This window comes from Symphalangus syndactylus, chromosome 9 (assembly GCF_028878055.3).
Source record: "Symphalangus syndactylus isolate Jambi chromosome 9, NHGRI_mSymSyn1-v2.1_pri, whole genome shotgun sequence".
In the NCBI taxonomy this organism is placed as follows: Eukaryota; Metazoa; Chordata; class Mammalia; order Primates; family Hylobatidae; genus Symphalangus; species Symphalangus syndactylus.
Genome location: NC_072431.2, coordinates 65217803 through 65236514, shown reverse-complemented (window position 1 = coordinate 65236514; position 18712 = coordinate 65217803). Strand labels below are relative to the sequence as shown.

The window sequence follows — 18712 nt, the reverse complement described above, 5'->3', positions numbered from 1 at the left end:
AAGCCGAGATCCGAGATCACAGCACTGCACTGCAGCACCTGGGCGACAGAGCAAGACTCTGCCTCAAAAAAAAAAACAAAAAAAAAACAAAAAAACTGTGGTAGGGTATTTGGAAGGGAAGGGAGGGGTAGATAGTGCTTTTTGGAACATCTCAGTTTCAGTTTTGCCAAATGAATGAATGAACAAATAAATGATTGAATGAGTTAGTAAAATGACATTTCTAAACTCATTAAGAAAATCCTGAGGACCACAGCATATAAGAGTTAGCATAAGCAAAGACAATGCACCAATGGTCAGAGAGAGAGAGCTGGGGTCAGGACATCTGAAGTTTACCCCTTTCTCTTGTTAAGCGTCATCACTTTGTGTGTGTAGGTGTGTGCACAAGGAGCACATGCTGAGGGAGCCGTATGATCCGGGTGATCCCCGAAGTCTGTTGCAACTTGGATGATCCATCTGGCTGTTCAATTTTGGGGTGCTTTTTTTCAGAATACCTAAGCATCTGCAGGCAGATGCCTGGCTGACACTGGCTTTCTTACCTCACCTAGTTGAGAGCTGAACAATCATTGAATTAATGTGTGTCCTGACACTTTTCTATCTACACTATGTATATATATATACTTTTTTTTTTTTTTTTTGAAACGGAGTCTTGCTCTGTCACCCAGGCTGGAGTGCAATGGCATAATCTCAGCTCACTGCAACCTCCGCCTCCTGGGTTCAAGTGATTCTCCTGCCTCACCCTCCTGAGTAGCTGGGATTACAGGCATTCACCACCACGCCTGGCTAATTTTTGTACTTTTAGTAGAGATGGGGTTTCACGATGTTGGCCAGGGTGCTCTCAAACTCCCAACCTCATGATCCGCCCACGTCAGCCTCCCAAAGTGCTGGGATTATAGGTGTGTGCCACTGCGCCCTGCTTCTGTCTACACTATTAGTAGATTCTGCAGCACTGAAAACCAGCACCCCTCCTCTCTCCTGCATCTCAGGGCAGATTCAGGAGTGCCCTGGTCAAAACAGCTGCACCTGTGCATTTCCTCTGAAGCACTTTCCATAGTGTGTCCTTATATCTTCAACAAATTATTTTCTCTTCTGTCTCTTCCATAGCAAAGTCATCTCCAAGACAGCAGGAACCATGTTTACTCTTTAATCATTGTATGCTCACTAAATATTTACTGAACAAGTGAACAAAAAACCTGGTGGTGGTGAAATTCGACTCCTTCTTGGTGTCACCAGGAGGTCCAGGTAAGTTGAAGGGATAAAATGGACCTAAGAAGAACTTGCTAATCATTACAGTGGTACAGTCACAGGACTGTCTGCCTCCCAGGGAATGAGCTCTCACTTTGCCACAGCTTTTAAACTAGAGCTGCGTGTTGAGGCTGCTGGTCATGTGATTTCCTGCATCAAGCCAAAAGTTGGGTAAGATGAGTCATCAAAGGCCCTGAACTGTCTAGAATTCAATGAAACTAAAGCATTCATATATTACTTGTGAATGGTGTCATATCTTTGTTCTCCATGAAAAAAAGTCCAATGAAATACTCATTCTGTTGTGTTACTAACAAGAGCTTGAATTCAATCATTCACCCACCACGCATCCATTCATCCATCCTCCTTCATCCATCTATTCATTCATCCATTCTCTTTCACTCATCCGTACTCCTTTATCCATCTAATCTCTCCATTCATCTGTCCATCTACCCATCCATTCAACCATCCATCCATTCATTCATCTATTCATCCATCCATCCACCCATCCATCCATCCATCCACTATCCATCCATTCATCCATCCTCTTTCATTCATCCATACTCTTTTATCCATCTGTGTCTCCATTCATCTGTCCATCTATCCATCCATCCAACCATCCATCCATTCATTTATCTGTTCATCCATCCATCCACCCATCCATCCATCCATCATCAAACAACATTGATACATCACTCCTCAAAGTCATGCGAGGTCCAATGAAACCACAGATAAAACATGTGGTCTCTGAAGAACCCATGTATTAACGGGGGAGAAATACATGCTAATAGTAATAATAATAATATCCAATACCTATATAGTACTTTATGACAGGCACTGTTCTAAGTGTTCCACAAATATTAACTCATCTACCTCCAGAAGAACCCTAAGAGGTAGGTACTATTATTGTCATTTCATATGTGAGAAAAGTGTACTTAGAATTTTCACTCAATTTAGAATTTGAGATGCTATAAAAACAGCCCTGGTTTAGCCTACACTCATGTGGATCTGAAACAAATACTTTTTTTTTTTTTTGAGATGGAGTTTTGCTCTTGTCGCCCAGGCTGGAGTGCAGTGGTACGATCTCAGCTCACTACAACCTCCACCTTCCCAGGTTCAAGCGATTCTCCTGCCTCAGCCTCCCAAGTAGCTGGGATTACAGGCATCCACCATTATGCCCTGCTAATTTTTGTATTTTTGGTAGAGACGAGGTTTCACCATGTTGGACAGGTTGGTCTTGGACTCCTGACCTCAGGTGATCCGCCCGCCTCAGCCTCCCAAAGTGCTGGGATTACAGGCGTGAGCCACCACACCTGGCCTGAAACAAATACTTTAAAGAATGAACTTGTTGCTGTGGTGGAGGTGGCTGTTTTGAGTGACAATATCCTTTCCAGTCATCATTGTAGAGAGGAAAGAATATTGTTCTAAAATTCAATAATCTGGATTTTAGTCTGGCTCTGTGGTTAGCTGGGTGGCTTTGAACGACTTGCTTTCCTCCTCTGAGCCTCACTTGCCTCCTCTGTAAAAGGATCCTAAATCTGTGTGTGAGGAAGGGCAAGGGTGGTAATGACTGGATTCAGCAGAATCCCTGCATACAGTTGTGTAAGTTGCACACTGCACAATCCCAGGGGCCACCATGTACATAGGCTAAGTGTGAATGGAGCCACCTTGAATTGTTCTGCATGGTGACCTGTCTCTCAGGTGCCTTCTGCCTCTAAAGATTTTGCAATTCACTGATGATTTTCTTCTATCCGGATATGAAACACTGTTCTTTGTATAAAGGATGCAACCACATTTGCCTCCCCAATATTTTCTAGCCTATCTGGTTTTGAGTGCAACTTAATTGCACCCGGAACTCTCCATGTGAAAAAATCTTCTCCAAACTCCTCTAGCATCTCGACTTGCTTTCAACATTTCCCTAGAGAATCCTCCCAGCTGTGGCGATGTTTGTGCATAGGCAGGCAAATTTGAAATTCTGTGTCTTCACAGTTGGATAATTTCAAGACAAGCCCAAAGTACGTTGCCAAGGAATGGGGAAGAAATCCACAAGGAAGTCACGTAAGCAGCCTTAAGAAAGAGAAAAGTGGGTGATTCCGATAATGCGACAAGTTCCAGGGACTCAGAAAAGATCAGAATGAATAAAAGTATATATTTTAATCAAATTAATTTTTTCCTATTTTAAAAGTCTCACATGCTCATTATAAAAAATTTGAAAAACAAAAGTTTTAACATAGTATACTTTATCTCCTTTTGACTTTTCCATTCTTCCTTTTTTTTTTTTATTTGAGACGGAGTCTCACTCTGTTGCCCAGGCTGGAGTGCACTGGTGCAATCTCTGCCCACTGCAACCTCCACCCACTGAATTCAAGCGATTCTCCTGCCTCAGCCTCCCAAGCAGCTGGGCTTACAGGTGCCTGTCACACCTGGCTAAATTTTGTATTTTTAGTAGAGGCAGGGTTTCACCATCTTGTCCAGGCTGGTCTTGAACTCCTGACTTCGTGATCCACCTGCCTCAGCCTCCCAAAATGCTAGGATTACAGGCATGAGCCACCATGCCCGGCCTCTTCTTTTAATTTTACCTTTTTTTTTTTTCTTTTTTTGAGACAGAGTGTTGCTCTTGTTGCCCGGGCTGGAGTGCAATGGCGTGATCTTGGCTCACTGCAACCTCTGCCTCCCGGTTTCAAGCAATTCTCCTGCCTCAGCCTCCTGAGTAGCTGGGATTACAGGCACCCACCACCAAACCCAGCTAATTTTTTTGTATTTTTAGTAGAGACAGGGTTTCACCATATTGGCCAAGCTAGTCTTGAACTCCTGAGCTCAGGTGATCTGCCCACCTCAGCCTCCCAAAGTACTGGGATTATAGGCATGAGCCACCACGCCCAGCCCAGTTTTACATTTTACGCCCTTTTTATTTTGCTTTCTTTGAATGTGTTTAATATAACTATATTCATTGTGTAATTAAATTTCATGAACAGTTCAGCTTTTTAAGCCTATGGCAATTTTACAAACAATTTATCTCATACTATCACAACCACTTTATAAACATAATGTTTAGTTAAAAGTTTTATTGACTCACATCTGTAATCCTAGCACTTTGGGAGGCCGAGGTGGGCGGATCACCTGAGATCAGGAGCTTGAGACCAGCCTGGCCAACATGATGAAACCCTGTCTCTACTAGAAATACCAAAATTAGCTGGGCGTGGTGATGCACGCCTGTAATCCCAGCTACCCAGGAGGCTGAGGCAGGAGAATCACTGGAACCCGCGAGGCAGAGGCTGCAGTGAGCTGAGATTGTGCCACTGCACTCCATCTTAGGCAAAAGAGCGAGACTGTCTCAAAAAAAAAAAAAGTTTTATTGATATAATTACAGATTCACATGCAGTTCTAAGAAAAATCACAGAGCACTCTATATCCAGTTTTCCCAATGGTAACATCTTGAAAAACTATAGTACAATATTACAACCAGATGTCATTGATATAATCAATTGATCTTTTTCAGATTTCCCCAATCGTATGTGTAACTCATTTGTGTCTGTGTGCATGCACATTTAATTTTATACAAAGATATCATATCTGAAGCTGTCTTTATCGGCCACCATCAAGATATTGAGCAACACCATTACCAGGAGGACACCTCACGTCACTCTTTTTCGTTTTTTTCTTTTTTCTTTTTCTTTTTTTTTTTTTTTGAGACGGAGTCTCACTCTGTTGCCTGGGCTAGAATGCAGTGGTGCGATCTCGGCTCACTGCAACCTCTGCTTCCCGGGATCAAGTGATTCTCCTACCTCAGCCTCCAGAGTAGCTGGGATTACAGGCGCTGGCCACTACGCCCAGCTAATTTTTTGTACTTTTTAGTAGAGACGGGGTTTCACCATGTTGGCCAGGCTGGTCTCGATCTTCTGACCTCATGATTCACCCACCTGGGCCTCCCAAAGTGATAGGATTACAGGCGTGAGCCACCGTGCCAGGCCATGTCACTCTTCCATAACTACACCCACCTTCCTTTCCTCTCCCACCCCTAACCTTTGGTAATCTTATTTTTTCTAAAATTTTGTCATTTCAAAAATATTCTATAAAATCATATAGTAATATGTAACACTTTGGGGTTGGCTTTTTTCACTTAGCATAAATTTCCTGGAGATTCATCCAAGTTTTTTCATTTAAAAAAATCAATAATTTATTCCCTTTTTATTGCTGCATAGTACCCACGGTGTATATATACCACAGTTTGTTTAATCTTTCACCAGGTGAAATACAATGGGCTATTTCCAATTTTAGACTGTTACTAATAAAGCTACTATTTTCAGGATTTTGTGTGAACATAAGTTTCCATTCCTCTGAGATAAATGACCAAGCACACAATTTCTGGATTACGTAACATTTGTGTATTTAACTTTATAAGAAACTGCCAAACTGTTTTACGGAGTGACTGTGCCATCTTACATTTCCACCAACAGTGACTGAGTGATTCGGTTTCTCCATATCCTCACCAGCATTCAGTGTTCCTACTGTTTTTTGTTTTGGTCATTTTCCTAGGTGTCTAGGTGTCATTGTAGTTTAATTTGGGGAAGCTTTTAAATTACACATTCAATTTTTGAATCATTATGGAGCTGATCAGGTGATCCACTTCATTTTCGTTGAGTTTTGGCAGTATGTGGCTTTCAGGAATTCGTCCATTTCTCCTAAGTTGTGGTTTTTGGTGTTCTCTTAATGTTTTAATGGCTACAGAATCTGCAGCGATATCCCAGAATATGATATTAATATACTCTACCTGTATGGTGTTATATTTTTGATACTGATGATTCGTGTCTTCTATTTTTGTCAGTTTTTCCTAAAGGTTTATCAAATGTACTCTTTTGAAGAACCAGCTTCTTGTTTCATTGATTTTTCTGTATTGTTTTTCTTTTCTTAATTTAATTAATTCCTGATGTAATTTTTATTATTTCCTTCCTTATGCTTGCTTTAGATTTTGATATTTTGGATTTCCTGAGGCATAGGAACTTAGATTACTTATTGAGATCTTTCCTTTTTCTTTATGTAAGCACTTAGTGTTATAAATTTTCCTCTCAAAATCTCTTAACTACATCCCAGTATTTTGTTACGTTTTATTTTTGTTTGCTTGTATGCATTTTTATTTGTTTTGAAGCTTCCTACTTGGCCAATGGATTATTTAGGAGTGTATTGTTTAATTTTTCCTGTTTAGTTTTCATTGTTTTTGTCATATTGATTTCTAGTTTGAATCCATGACCAGAGATCACACTGTATATAATTTCAATGTTGTTGTTTTTGTTGGTGGTGGTGGTTTGTTGTTGTTGTTGTTGTTTTTGAGATGGAGTCTCACTCTGTTGCCCAGGCTTGAGTGCATGGCATGATCTTGGCTCACTGCAACCTCAGCTTCCCAGGTTCAAGCAGCTCTTCTGCCTCAGCCTCCCAAGTAGCTGGAAGTACAGGCATGCGCCATCACACCTGGCTAATTTTTGTAATTTTAGTAGAGACAGGATTTCACCATATTGGCCAGGCTGGTCTCAAACTCCTGACCCCGTGATCCACCCACCTCAGCCTCCCAAAGTGCTGGGATTACAGGCGTGAGCCACTGTGCCCGGCTATAATTTCAATTTTTAAAAATTTGCTTAAGTGTATTTTGTGGTCCAGGATATGGCCTATCTTAGAGTATGTTCCATGAGCACTGGGGGAAAAAGTAGCATATTATTTTATTGCTTTTTGCTGCATTCTACATATGTCAATTAGAACCTCTTGGTTGACTGCATGATTCCAATCTTCTATATCTTTGCCAGTTTCTACCGAGTGGTTTTATTAGTGGTTGGGAGAGAAGTGTTAAATTCTTGAACTCTAATTGTGGATTCGTCTAGTTCTCCTCTCAGTTCTATTGATTCTTGCTTCATGGATCTTGACTCTCTATTCTTTGGTCCATACACATCCAGGTCTTCCTGGAGAACTGATCTGTTTATCATATATAATAATGATACGTCTCTCTTTGTAGTAATTTCCTTTCCTATGAGTCTACTTTAACAGATATTATTAGGGCCACCCTTGATTTTCTTTTATTGTAGTATTCCTGGTGTATATTTTCTATCCTTTCACTTTTGACCTCCTATCTGGATTTGATGTGAGTTTCTTGTAAACATCATATAGTTGTGTCACAATGTTTTTATCTACCCTACCAAGGTCTAAATTTTGTTGATGATATATTAAGGCCACGTTCAGTGAAAGTAATTATTGATTTATTAGTGCTTAAATATACCTTTTTTTCCTGATTTGTTCACTCTGTTTTTCTTGCCTCACCTTCCTGAAGATCCCTTGAATATTTTTTAAATATTCCATCTCAGTTAATTTATAATGTTTTTGACTGTATTTCTTTGTATAGTGTTTTTAGTGGTTGCTGTGGAAATTAAAATATACATAATGTGACTTATCATGGTCTAAGAGTACCAGAATTTCCAGTACTTTGAGTGAAGCATGAAAATGTTACTTCCAGTGGGGTCTCTTTGCCTTCTCTACTTTTTACATGTCAGTCCTGAGTATCAGATAGTTTCATAATTTTTGTTGCAGTCATCAAATATGATTTATAAAGCACATGAGGAAAACAATAGTCTATTGTATGTACCCAGATTTGCTCTTTCCATTGTTCTTTTTTCCATCCCGATGCTCCAAGATTTATTCTTTTATCATTTTCTTTTGTATGAAGAACTTCTTTTAGCCAGTTCTTTAACCCAGGGACTTTTTAAAGAGCTTTCTTTAGTATGAGAATGTTATTTCTCCTTCCTTGCAGAAGGATAGTTTTGCCAGATATAGAATTTTTGGCTATTACTTCTTTACATGCTTAAAGAATCTCATCTTGATAGTGTGATGATTTCCTACAGCTGTGTCACAAACCACCATACACTTCGTGGCATAAAACAGCAGTGATTATGTATTATAATCTCTCATGTTGCTGGGCTCAGCTGGGCAGTTTTCACTCAGGATCTCTCATGGAGTTGTAGTGAAACCATAGCTGAGGCTTCCTTACTCACCTGTCTGATGGGTGATGCTGGTTGTGAGTTGGGGTCTGAGCCATGCTGTTGGCCAGATCACTGACATGAGTTTGTTCTGTGTGGCCTGGGACCCAGCTTGGAGGCTGGGTTCCAACAGCAAGGGTTCCAAATGATTCCAAGCTGATGCTGTATTGTCTTTTATGATCTAGTTCTGAATGCCACACAATATTGCTTCTGCCATTTTCTATTTTTGAGAAGTGAATCCTTAAGACCAGCTCATGTTCTAGGGGAAGAGAACTACACTTGATGGGTAGAAATGTCAACAAATTTAAACACATGTCTTAAGACCACTACATATAAAAAGGAAAAGAGGAATGAGCATCTGGCTAGATGTGAGAAACCCATGTCAGCTGGAGCTATCATAAGTTGTCAGTGGCCAACTCTGTATGCAAGATAAGAAAAGGAATGATACATCTCATCTACTGCAAGAGAGGGCTTGGCAGGGGAGCTGTGGGGGTAACTCTCTGCCATTTGTACATGAGACTCAGGAATTATAAAATCTCTTATGAAAAAGTGGCTTATTTCAACTAAATGCAGAATTCTGCATTTCTTATTAAATGGGTAGACTATGTTTCTCCAGAAATGTGAGAGTATGAGAAAGAAAATATATAGCTATGGTATGTTTTTCTGCACACCAATGCTTTCATAAGCTATAAAACTATGTTCAATTTCTTAAAGAAATCAGTGACAGGGTATTGAATGTAACACTCTGAACAGAACATTCCCAGTGGTGTGTAGCATTATAAGAGCACAACAGGGACATTGTGAGATTGAGACGAAGATGGCCTAAGTGTCAGAATATTTTTTCCCTTCAATGACTCATGAGAATGTTTTTAAGGTAGCAGGAAGGAGGCATGATCATGTGCTAACAGTTTTTCTCATATATATAAAACTCCGGCCGGGTACGATGGCTCAAGCCTGTAATCCCGACAGTTTGGGGGGCCAAGGTGGATGATGACCTGAGGTCAGGAGTTTGAAACCAGCCTGGCCAACATGGTGAAACCCAGTCTCTACTAAAAATACAAAAAATTAGCCAGGTGAAATGGAAGGTGCCTGTAATCACACCTACTCAGGAGGCAGAGGCAGGAGAATCGCTTGAATCCAGGAGGCGGGGGTTGCAATGAGCCGAGATTGCACCATTGCAGTCCAGCCTGGGCAACAAGAGCGAAACTCCGTCTCAAAACAAACAAACAAAAAACAACCCCCCAAAAAATGTATATTATATGTCCCAATCATATGATTACGATAGTTTTTGACTGATAATGCACATATTTTAATTTTGTTGTTGTTTTGGTTCCGGAGTCTTCTGTCTTTTAGGAAGACTCTACCAACAGATTTAATAATTAAACTAGACTTGGATGTAGACAAACAGTAACACGATTCTATCTGTCACTGTACTTTAACTTTTGACCACTCCCCTGGTTTTTTCATCTCCACTAATGCTACATGAAATTTCAGTTAGGTTCCTTCAGCTTTTAAGGTCATTCTTGGGTAATAAAATGTCCCCCTTTCAGTCTCCTAGCTCAGCCTTTTTGTGGCCAGGAAACCTGCAGTGGGGAGTGGGGAGTGGGCAGTGGATGATGGTGGCCTCTTTCCCTGTTTCTCCTTCCCTCCATCACTCTCTGACTGTACTTTGAGTCCCTGCGAGTTGGAAAGGATGAGGGAGGAGAGGAAAGGTACACTTGACTGATGCCATTGGATTTACCATTGGATCTTCTGGGTGTGTGTTAATTCTCTTCCTTATGGGGGACTCTTGAGAGTTCTTTGGGCATCCCCTCTTGGTCATCAGGAATACCGCACCTGAGCTTCCCTTGAAGTGGGCAACGCCTCTTCCCCTCGCTTTTAGTGTTCTGCTCAGCTCCTGTCCTGAAGTTCACCCTCTGTTGGGGTCATCTTGACCCTTATGGAAGAGCCCCTTTAGCAGGTCCATATCTGGCACATAGAGACCTCACTAGAGTTTGCCCTGCCCACTCTAGCCCTACAGGCCATTCTGGTACAGTTCTTCCTCTGTGTGATGGCCAGGTGTGAGAGTACAAGCCCCTTTCTGCAGCTCAGTCACAAGCGAGTCAGATGCCTAGTTCCCTATGATGTTCCAACCCCAGAGCCACACAGAATACCCCAGATGGCTTTCTTCTAGCCCCCTCTCTTGCCCTGAGGCCCCCATAGGGAGTGGAGATATGGCATACTAACAAGTCTTTCCAGAGAAATCCTCCATACCCTTCTTAATCCATTCCTATATAAGCAGCCTGTCACAGGACCAATGCTGGCTGAAGTGGTTTGGCATCTCTTAGCATGTCCTGAGCAAGGTCTAGGACCTTAATGAAGGATGTTTGTGTCCTTGACACATTTCATGCCTGTCTTGGCCTTTGTGATCTCTGCCAAAACTCTGAGCAACAGGATAGCATCTCTTTTTTTTTTTTTTTTTTTTTTTTGAGATGGAGTCTTGCTCTTGTCGCCCAGGCCTGAGTGCAGTGGTGAGACTGCAACCAGCATCTCCCCGGTTCAAGTGATTCTTGTGCCTCAGTCCCCTGAGTAGCTGGGACTACAGGTGTGCACCACCACACCTGGCTAATTTTCGTATTTTTAATAGAGGCAGGGTTTCACCATACCAGCCAGGCTGATCTCGAACTCCTGATCTCAAGTGATCCAACCACCTCGACCTCTCAAAGTGTTGGGATTACAGGTGTAAGCCACCATGCTCAGCCTATGCAATGATCTTAAACATCCAAGGAAGTGTGAGCTCATTGCAGAACTCATCTGCCTCCTGAGATCTAGCACTACAAATGACGAAGAACTGATAGATTCTGCAGCTTTCGTTTGTAGCTAGGACACAGGTAAGGTCTCTGCCACCCACGTCAGAGCTGAATCACAATTGCAGTTCCTTTAATTATAAATATTTAAACATGGATGTAGAGTGTAGAATGACAGAAAATGGAGACTGCGAAGGGTGAGAGGGTGAGAGGGAGGGCAGATAACGGGAAATTACTTAATGGATACAATGTATGTTATTTGAGTGATGGATACCCAAAAACTCTGACCTTACTATGCAATCAATGCATGTAACAAAATCACGCTTGAACCCCACAAATCTGTACAAATAAAAAAAGATTTAATAAAAAGTAAAAAAAAAAAACCCACAAATATTAAATTACTTTTGCAAGTGTGTATCAAGGACTCTGTCTTCTAACCAAATGAATTCTAACTGGAGAAAACTCACATTGACTGTCCCATGGGAATAACTGGAGTTTCAAATAACTCCTGGCAGCTCTCCACTAGGATATTATTTTGTAAATGCCTTTAATAAGGAGACTTTCAGAGGCTGCAACCTAGAAACTCAGCCTAGGGTTGGCAACAGGCAGGCACTTAATCAAGTTGTAAAACGCATTCTAATGTAAAAGGAGAAGAATCGGCGGACAGCTGGCAGGGATGCCGTGCCCTGGCCAGGCTCTGGAAGGCCCTGCTGGGCACCCTTAATGGGTTGCAGCCAAGAAACAAGAAATGGGCCAGCGGTTGCTAGGAGAAGTGCTTGGGTAAACAGAATTCTGGTCCTCCCTGCCTCTTCGTGACATCTTTTCAGCAGATGCAGTTTCAAATGGAGTGATTGATTCTACCTTTTCTCCCCACTCCCCCCTCTTCAGGCAGAGCCAGCCAACTAGTTTAGACATTTCTATTAGATTAGGAGCCAGGAAATGAGAAAAATCCTGTCTCACAAGGGAGCTCTTCTCAGGTCACATGGCTGCCTAGCAGAAATGCAGAGAAATAAACAGGAATGTTTTGTTTGCAGGGCAGGGGACCGAACGAATGACCACTTCTGTAATTTATCTGTTCCTTCTTCTACCTCATGCTCCCTGTCCCCCTTTGCAACCTTTCTATTCCTGCACAGCCATTCTGTGCAGTCTCCGAACACTGCAATGTTAGAATCATTCATAGGGGCCAGGCACGGTGGCTCATGCCTGTAATCTCAGCACTTTTGGAGGCCGAGACGGGCAGATCACCTGAGGTCAGGAGTTCGAGACCACCCTGGCCAACATGACGAAACATCACCACTACCAAAAAATACAAAAGTTAGCTGGGTGGCACGTGCCTGTAATCTCGGCTGCTTGGGAGTCTGAGGCAGGAGAATCATTTCAACCTGGGAGGCAGAGTTTGTATTGAGACGAGATAGCACCACTGCACTCCAGCCTGGGTGACAGAGCGAGACTCCGTCTCAAAAAAAAAAAAAAAAAAAAAGAATCATTCATAGGACCATTAAAGCAATGAATCTTAGAATCACAGAATGTGATATGCTTGATGTTGTGGAATTGAATTAAGTAAAAAGAAGGTAAGCTGTTCATTAGCTGGGTGAGTAGGAAAACTGCCTAGCCTCTCAAAGCCCTGGTTTCCTTGTCTGTGAAATGGGAACAATGACCAGAATGATCAAACTGGAGAACATAGCCACAGCATCATATACCATAGTGCTTAGAATATGGTGGGAATTCAACAACCCCAAGCCCCTTTATTTTTTATTTTATTTATTTATTTTTTAGAGACAGGGTCTTCTTCTGTTATCCAGGCTGGGGTACAGTTGGCATGATCATAATTAACTGCAGCCCCCAGCTCCTGGGGTCAAGTGATCCTCCTGCTTCAGCCTCCTGAGTAGCTGGGATACAGGTACACACCATCAGGCCTAGCTAATTTTTAAAAAATTTTTGTAGCGATGAGGTCTTGCTATGTTGCCCAAGCTGGTCTTGAACCCAGGGGATCAAGTGATCTTCCCACCTTAGCCCTGCAAAACACTGTGATTACAGATATGAGCCACTATGCCAGAGACCACATCCTTTTAAGCTATATTTTCACCAACTTGAAATCCTGGAATATTAAAGATTAAATAAACTAGGCACTTGCTAATTCAATTTCCTATACCATTTATTAATGTCCTCTAAACAATATATAGGCTGCCTGTGTTGTTCCTCTTAAATATAGCATTTAAATCTGACCTTGTCCAGCCCATGCACAATAAGGCAGATCTCTACACAACTAAGCATCAGAATAAAAAACCTTAGTTGAGCCAGTCAAAACCAATGAGTCAAAGCCAAGTTCCCTGTTTGATTTTCATGCAATTGTTTTTAGAACTAAAGGGAAGAAGTTTGCATTTATATCTACTACATTCCATCTCATCACACTTGGCCCGTGAGCTCAACCTAGAGGGACACTATTTTATACCCCTCTATACCCTTCCACATCCAGACTAGGGGAAAGAATCTCAGGGAATTGCATCGTAAGCCATTGACCAGCCACATTTGCTGAAGACCTTTGAAAGTTCCTTTATGTGACCTATCTCTTGTTTCTTGGCTGCAACCTGTTAAAGGTGCCCAGCAGGGCCTTCCAGAGCCCAGCCAGGGTACAGCGTCCCTGCCAGCTGTCTGCCAATTCTTCTCCTTTTGCATTAGAATGCATTTTCCAACTTGATTAAGTGTCTGCCTGTTGCCAGCCCAAGGCTGAGTTTCTAGGTTGCAGCCTCTAAAGTCTCCTTATTATTTTTATTTTTTTGAGATGGAGTCTTACTCTGTTGCCCAGGCTGAAGTGCAGTGGTGCATCTCAGCTCACTGCAACCTCCACCTCCCATGTTCAAGTGATTCTCCTGCTTCAGCCTTCTAAGTAGCTGGAATTACAGACATGTACCACCATGCCTGGCTAATTTTTGTATTTTTAGTAGAGATGTGGTTTCACCATGTTGGCCAGGCTGGTCTCTAACTCCTGACCTCAGGTGATCCTCCCACCTTGGCTTCCCAAAGTGCTGGGATTACAGGCATGAGCCACTGCACCCAGCCTGAAAGTCTCCTTATTAAAGCCATTTACAACATATTATCCTAGTAAAGAACTGCCAGAAGTTATTTGACTTTCTGTGACACCCTCCTTTATCAACACTCTTCTGTCTATGCTCTGGAAACTTGAAGACTAGAAAGCGATGTCCACCTCTCTTGCTTCCATGTCAAAGGGTACAGGTGAAAGCCAGATTGCGGGAGGGCGGCCTCTGGGCCCGATTTTTCTTACATGTGTCAATAGTGTCTTGGTTCGTTTGTGCTGCTATAGCAAAATACCACAGACTGGGTGATGTATAAAGAATAGAGATTGATATCTCCTGGTTCTGGAGGCTGGGAAGTCCAAGATCAAGGTGCCAGCAGGAGGCTTGGTGTCTGGTGAAGGCTACTCTCTGTTTCTAAGATGATGCCTTATTGCTATATCCTCTGGATGGAAGAGATATAGCAGAAGAGAAGAGGAACGAGAGAGAGCCCTCCCTTCAACCCCCAGCCCTTTATTTATTTATCATTATTTATTAATTTCTGTGAGACAGAGTCTTGCTCTATAGCCCAGGCTGGAAAGCAGTGGCATGATCATAGCTCACTGCAGCCTCAAACTTCTGGCTCAAGCCAACTCCCAAGTAGCTGGGCCTACAAGCACATGTCATCATGCCCAGCGAATATTTGAAATATTTCAGAGATGAGCTCTGTCTCTGTCACTCAGACTGAGTACAGTGCTACAATCATAGCTCACCGAAACCTCGAACTCCTGAGCTCAGGCAATCCTCCTGCCTCATTCTCTTGAGTAGTTAGGAGGACTACAAGTGTATGCCACCACACCTGGCTAATTTTAAAATTTTTTTCAGATATGGTCTCACTCTGTAGCCAGGCTGGAGTGCAATGGCGTGATCTCGGCTCACTGCAACCTCTGCTTCCTGGGTTCAAGCAATTCTGCCTCAGTCTCCCGAGTAGCTGGGATTACAGGCATCCACCACCACGCCCAGCTAATTTTTGTATTTTTAGTAGATACAGGGTTTCACTATGTTGGCCAAGGTGGTCTAGAACTCCTGACCTCAGGTAGTCCACCCACCTTGGCTTCCCAAAGTGCTGGGATTACAGTTGTGAGCCACCGCGCCTGGCCAGCATTGACAATCTTAATGAATATGTCCTGACTGATTCTCCACTGGGACTGGCAGGTATAAGAAACTGGACTGTAGCCGGGCGCGGTGGCTCACGCTTGTAATCCCAGCACTTTGGGAGGCCGAGGCGGGTGGATCACGAGGTCAGGAGATCCAGACCATGGTGAAACCCCGTCTCTACTAAAAATACAAAAAGTTAGCCGGGTGTGGTGGTGGGCGCCTGTAGTCCCAGCTACTCGGAGAGGCTGAGGCAGGAGAATGGCGTGAACCTGGGAGGCGGAGCTTGCAGTGAGCCGAGACTGCGCCACTGCACTCCAGCCTGGGCGACAGAGCGAGACTCCGTCTCAAAAAAAAAAAAAAAAAGAAAAGAAACTGGACTGTAATGTGAAAAACCTAATACCTAAGAATTTAGGATAAATGTTTTAACGTGTGGTCCAGTAGAGCTTACCTGAGCTCCAAATTGGGGTCTAGGATCCAGGCCCAGCTATCCTTAGTCATGTTGGTTTTTTTTCCTTCTTCTTCTTCTTTTCTCTTGGCTTTGCCCCTAAAGTGAGGACATTTCCTTCTGAAACTCACCATTGACATGGCATCATTGTCTGGAGCAAATACCTGGGGTTCGTCATCTTGCGCCAAGAACTTTAGGACATGGACACATGCAAGGACTTTAGGAGCAGAAGGTTAATAGGCAGAGGAAAGAGAAAGGAGAAAAGCTCTCTCTCTAGTGAGAGAGAGGGGCTTCCGAAAAGGAAAAAGACCAGTGGAGTGCACCAGATTTACAGGCAGGCTCGAGGAGGCAATGTCTGATTTACATAGGGCTCACAGATTGGTCTGATCAGGTAATTTCTTCTTAACTCCTATATCACCATGATGAGTAATTAGGCATTGGACAAAATTAGACCATTCTTAGCCCCTAAACACTATATTATCACTATCAAATTCTCCTGGTATTGGCCAGGTGCAGCCTGGTGTGGTGGCATACGCTTGTAGTCCTCCTAACTACTCAAGAGAATGAGGCAGGAGGATTGCCTGAGCTCAGGAGTTCGAGGTTTCGGTGAGCTATGATTGTAGCACTGTACTCAGCCTGAGTGACAGAGAAAGAGCTCATCTCTAAAAAATTTCAAATATTCACTGGGCATGATGACATGTGCTTGTAAGCCCAAGTGCTTGTAATCCCAGCACTTTGGGAGGCCAAGGTGGGTGGATGACTTGAGGTCAGGCGTTCGAGACCAGCCTGGCCAATGAGGTGAAACCCATCTCTACCAAAAAACACAAAAATTAGCTGGACATGGTGGCACATGCCTCTAATCCCAGCTACTCAGGAGGCTGAGTCACAAGAATTACTTGAACCCAGGAGGGGGAGGTTGCAGTGAGCCAAGTTCATGCCACTGCACTCCAGCCTGGGCGACAGAGTGAGACTCTGTCTCAAAAAAAAGAAAAAAAATTATCCTGATATTTCAATTCATTAGTGAATGGTCAAAGTCCTTACCAATGGTTGAACAAGGTGGGGTAAGTTTAGTTCCTATAGAATGTAGCCAAAGCGTCACCCTTTGCCCCTTATAATTATGGAAACTTTGTTTTGGAAGAGGCTTTTTCAGAAATGGAGCTTTACCTCCGTTGAGTAATATTATGTTCTGGTGATCATTCACCATCTACTTGGATATGGCTAATTATAGTAAGTTCACTATTGGTAGAAATCCCCATAACATCTCACTAACCCCTAAATTCAACTTTAAATAGAAAAAGGGCCCATATTCCTATAATTAGGAGTGTCAGATAATGCCTTCACTGCATGGAGCCACTTTGCATTTGAACTACTCCCTGCTGTGTAGTAGGTGACTTTATTGCACATAATACATGCTCAATAAATATGTGTTTAATCTATAAATTCAATAGTGTTGCTTATTGCCCCAAAGTCATGGTGAGTAATATTTATATAATTGGCCAATCATGTCAGGAGTTTTGAAAGATGTATTATGTCAGCATAAGCAAACTATTTTTTCATTCAGTTTTCTCAACATTAAAAAAAAAAAAACCCTTCCTCCTAGGCATTATAAAAGATGCTGGAAAAAAATAAGATTAATAAATGTCCTTTGATTTTGAGGATCCTAAATTCTCAAGGAAAGAGAAGGGATATGCACACACAGCTGGTTGTTTTGGCAACATGACTGAGTTATACAAAGCAATGTACCAAGTGTATACACCACAGGAGAGTGGGAAGCAGAGAAAATTTCAATACATAGACATAGAACCAACCCAACACACAGAGGTCAAGGATGATACCAACCCAATGTTGCAATTACTATAACCACGTGTGCTCACTTTACTATCACTCCATTTCTGTCCTCAACCATTGGTATAAGTTGGCTCAATGGTTAAAACCATGAAGCACCCTGATTTCCAACTCTTTATTTTCCTTGGTGTGGGTAGATACAGAGCCCAGGGCTGTGGTCATTGTCAGGCCTCAGAGCCCAAGCCTGCATCCAGATGGCCTAAGGCAACTGAAGAACCACAAAAGAATTGAAAATGACTGGTTCCTGCCTTAACTGATAACATTCCACCATTGTGATTTGTTCCTGTCCCACCTTGACTGATCAATTAACCTTGTGAAATTCCTTCTCCTGGACAATGAGTCTCAGAAGCTCCCCCACCGAGCAACTTGTGACCCCCACCCCTGCCCACCAGAGAACAACCCCCTTTGACTGTAATTTTCCTTTACCTACCCAAATCCTACAAAGCTGCCCCACCCTTATCTCCCTTTGCTGACTCCTTTTTCGGACTCAGCCCGCCTGCACCCAGGTGATTAAAAAGCTTTATTGCTCACACAAAGCCTGTTTGGTGGTCTCTTCATATGGCCGTGCATGACATTAGGTGCCAAAACCCGGGACAGGAGGACTCCTTCGGGAGACTGGTTCCCTGTCCTCGCCCTCACTCCGTGAGGAGATCCACCTACGACCTGGGGTCCTCAGATCAGCCCAAGGAACATCTCACCAATTTCAAATTGGGGAAGCAGTCTTTTCACTCTCTTCTCCAGCCTCTCTCGCTACCCTTCAATCTCCCTGTCCTTCCAATTCCAGTTCTTTTTTGTTTGGTTGTCTCTTCACACGGACACACATGACAGTCAGGAAACCTGAACCTTGTACATTCTGGCCATTAGTAAACACGGAACACCTCTAGTGTTTCAAGCATGGAGCCACAGGGAGAGAGGTTGGGGGCAAAGGGATGTCACCAATAAAATCCTTGTCCTCAGAGGACAGAGTCTGGTCCTGAAGACTCATGCAGAATTAAACATGTCAGACACAGAGTAATAAAACCAAAGCAGAGATATAATGCCTTAATTTATTTTTTCCCAACTGTCAGTTTATTTATATGAAAAGTATACAGTAGACACTATTTATCTCCTCACCTATAGCCAATTCTCACTTTTTTCCTGATGAAATCTCCATGCTGAGTGCAGGTAGTAATATCTCATCTTTGATCTCAAGAAGGAATGTCCCTCATCCAC

At 42.7% G+C, this 18712-nt stretch overlaps 1 long non-coding RNA gene across 1 annotated transcript in view; it reads left to right on the top strand.

Moving 5' to 3' along the window:
- Positions 1 to 18712, top strand: part of LOC134731333 (uncharacterized) — a 164046-nt gene that overhangs the window by 76461 nt on the left and 68873 nt on the right. Inside the window, exon 3 of the long non-coding RNA XR_010113517.1 lies at positions 1102 to 1239. This is a non-coding gene — a long non-coding RNA (uncharacterized lncRNA). The remainder of the gene's footprint in view (positions 1 to 1101; positions 1240 to 18712) is intronic.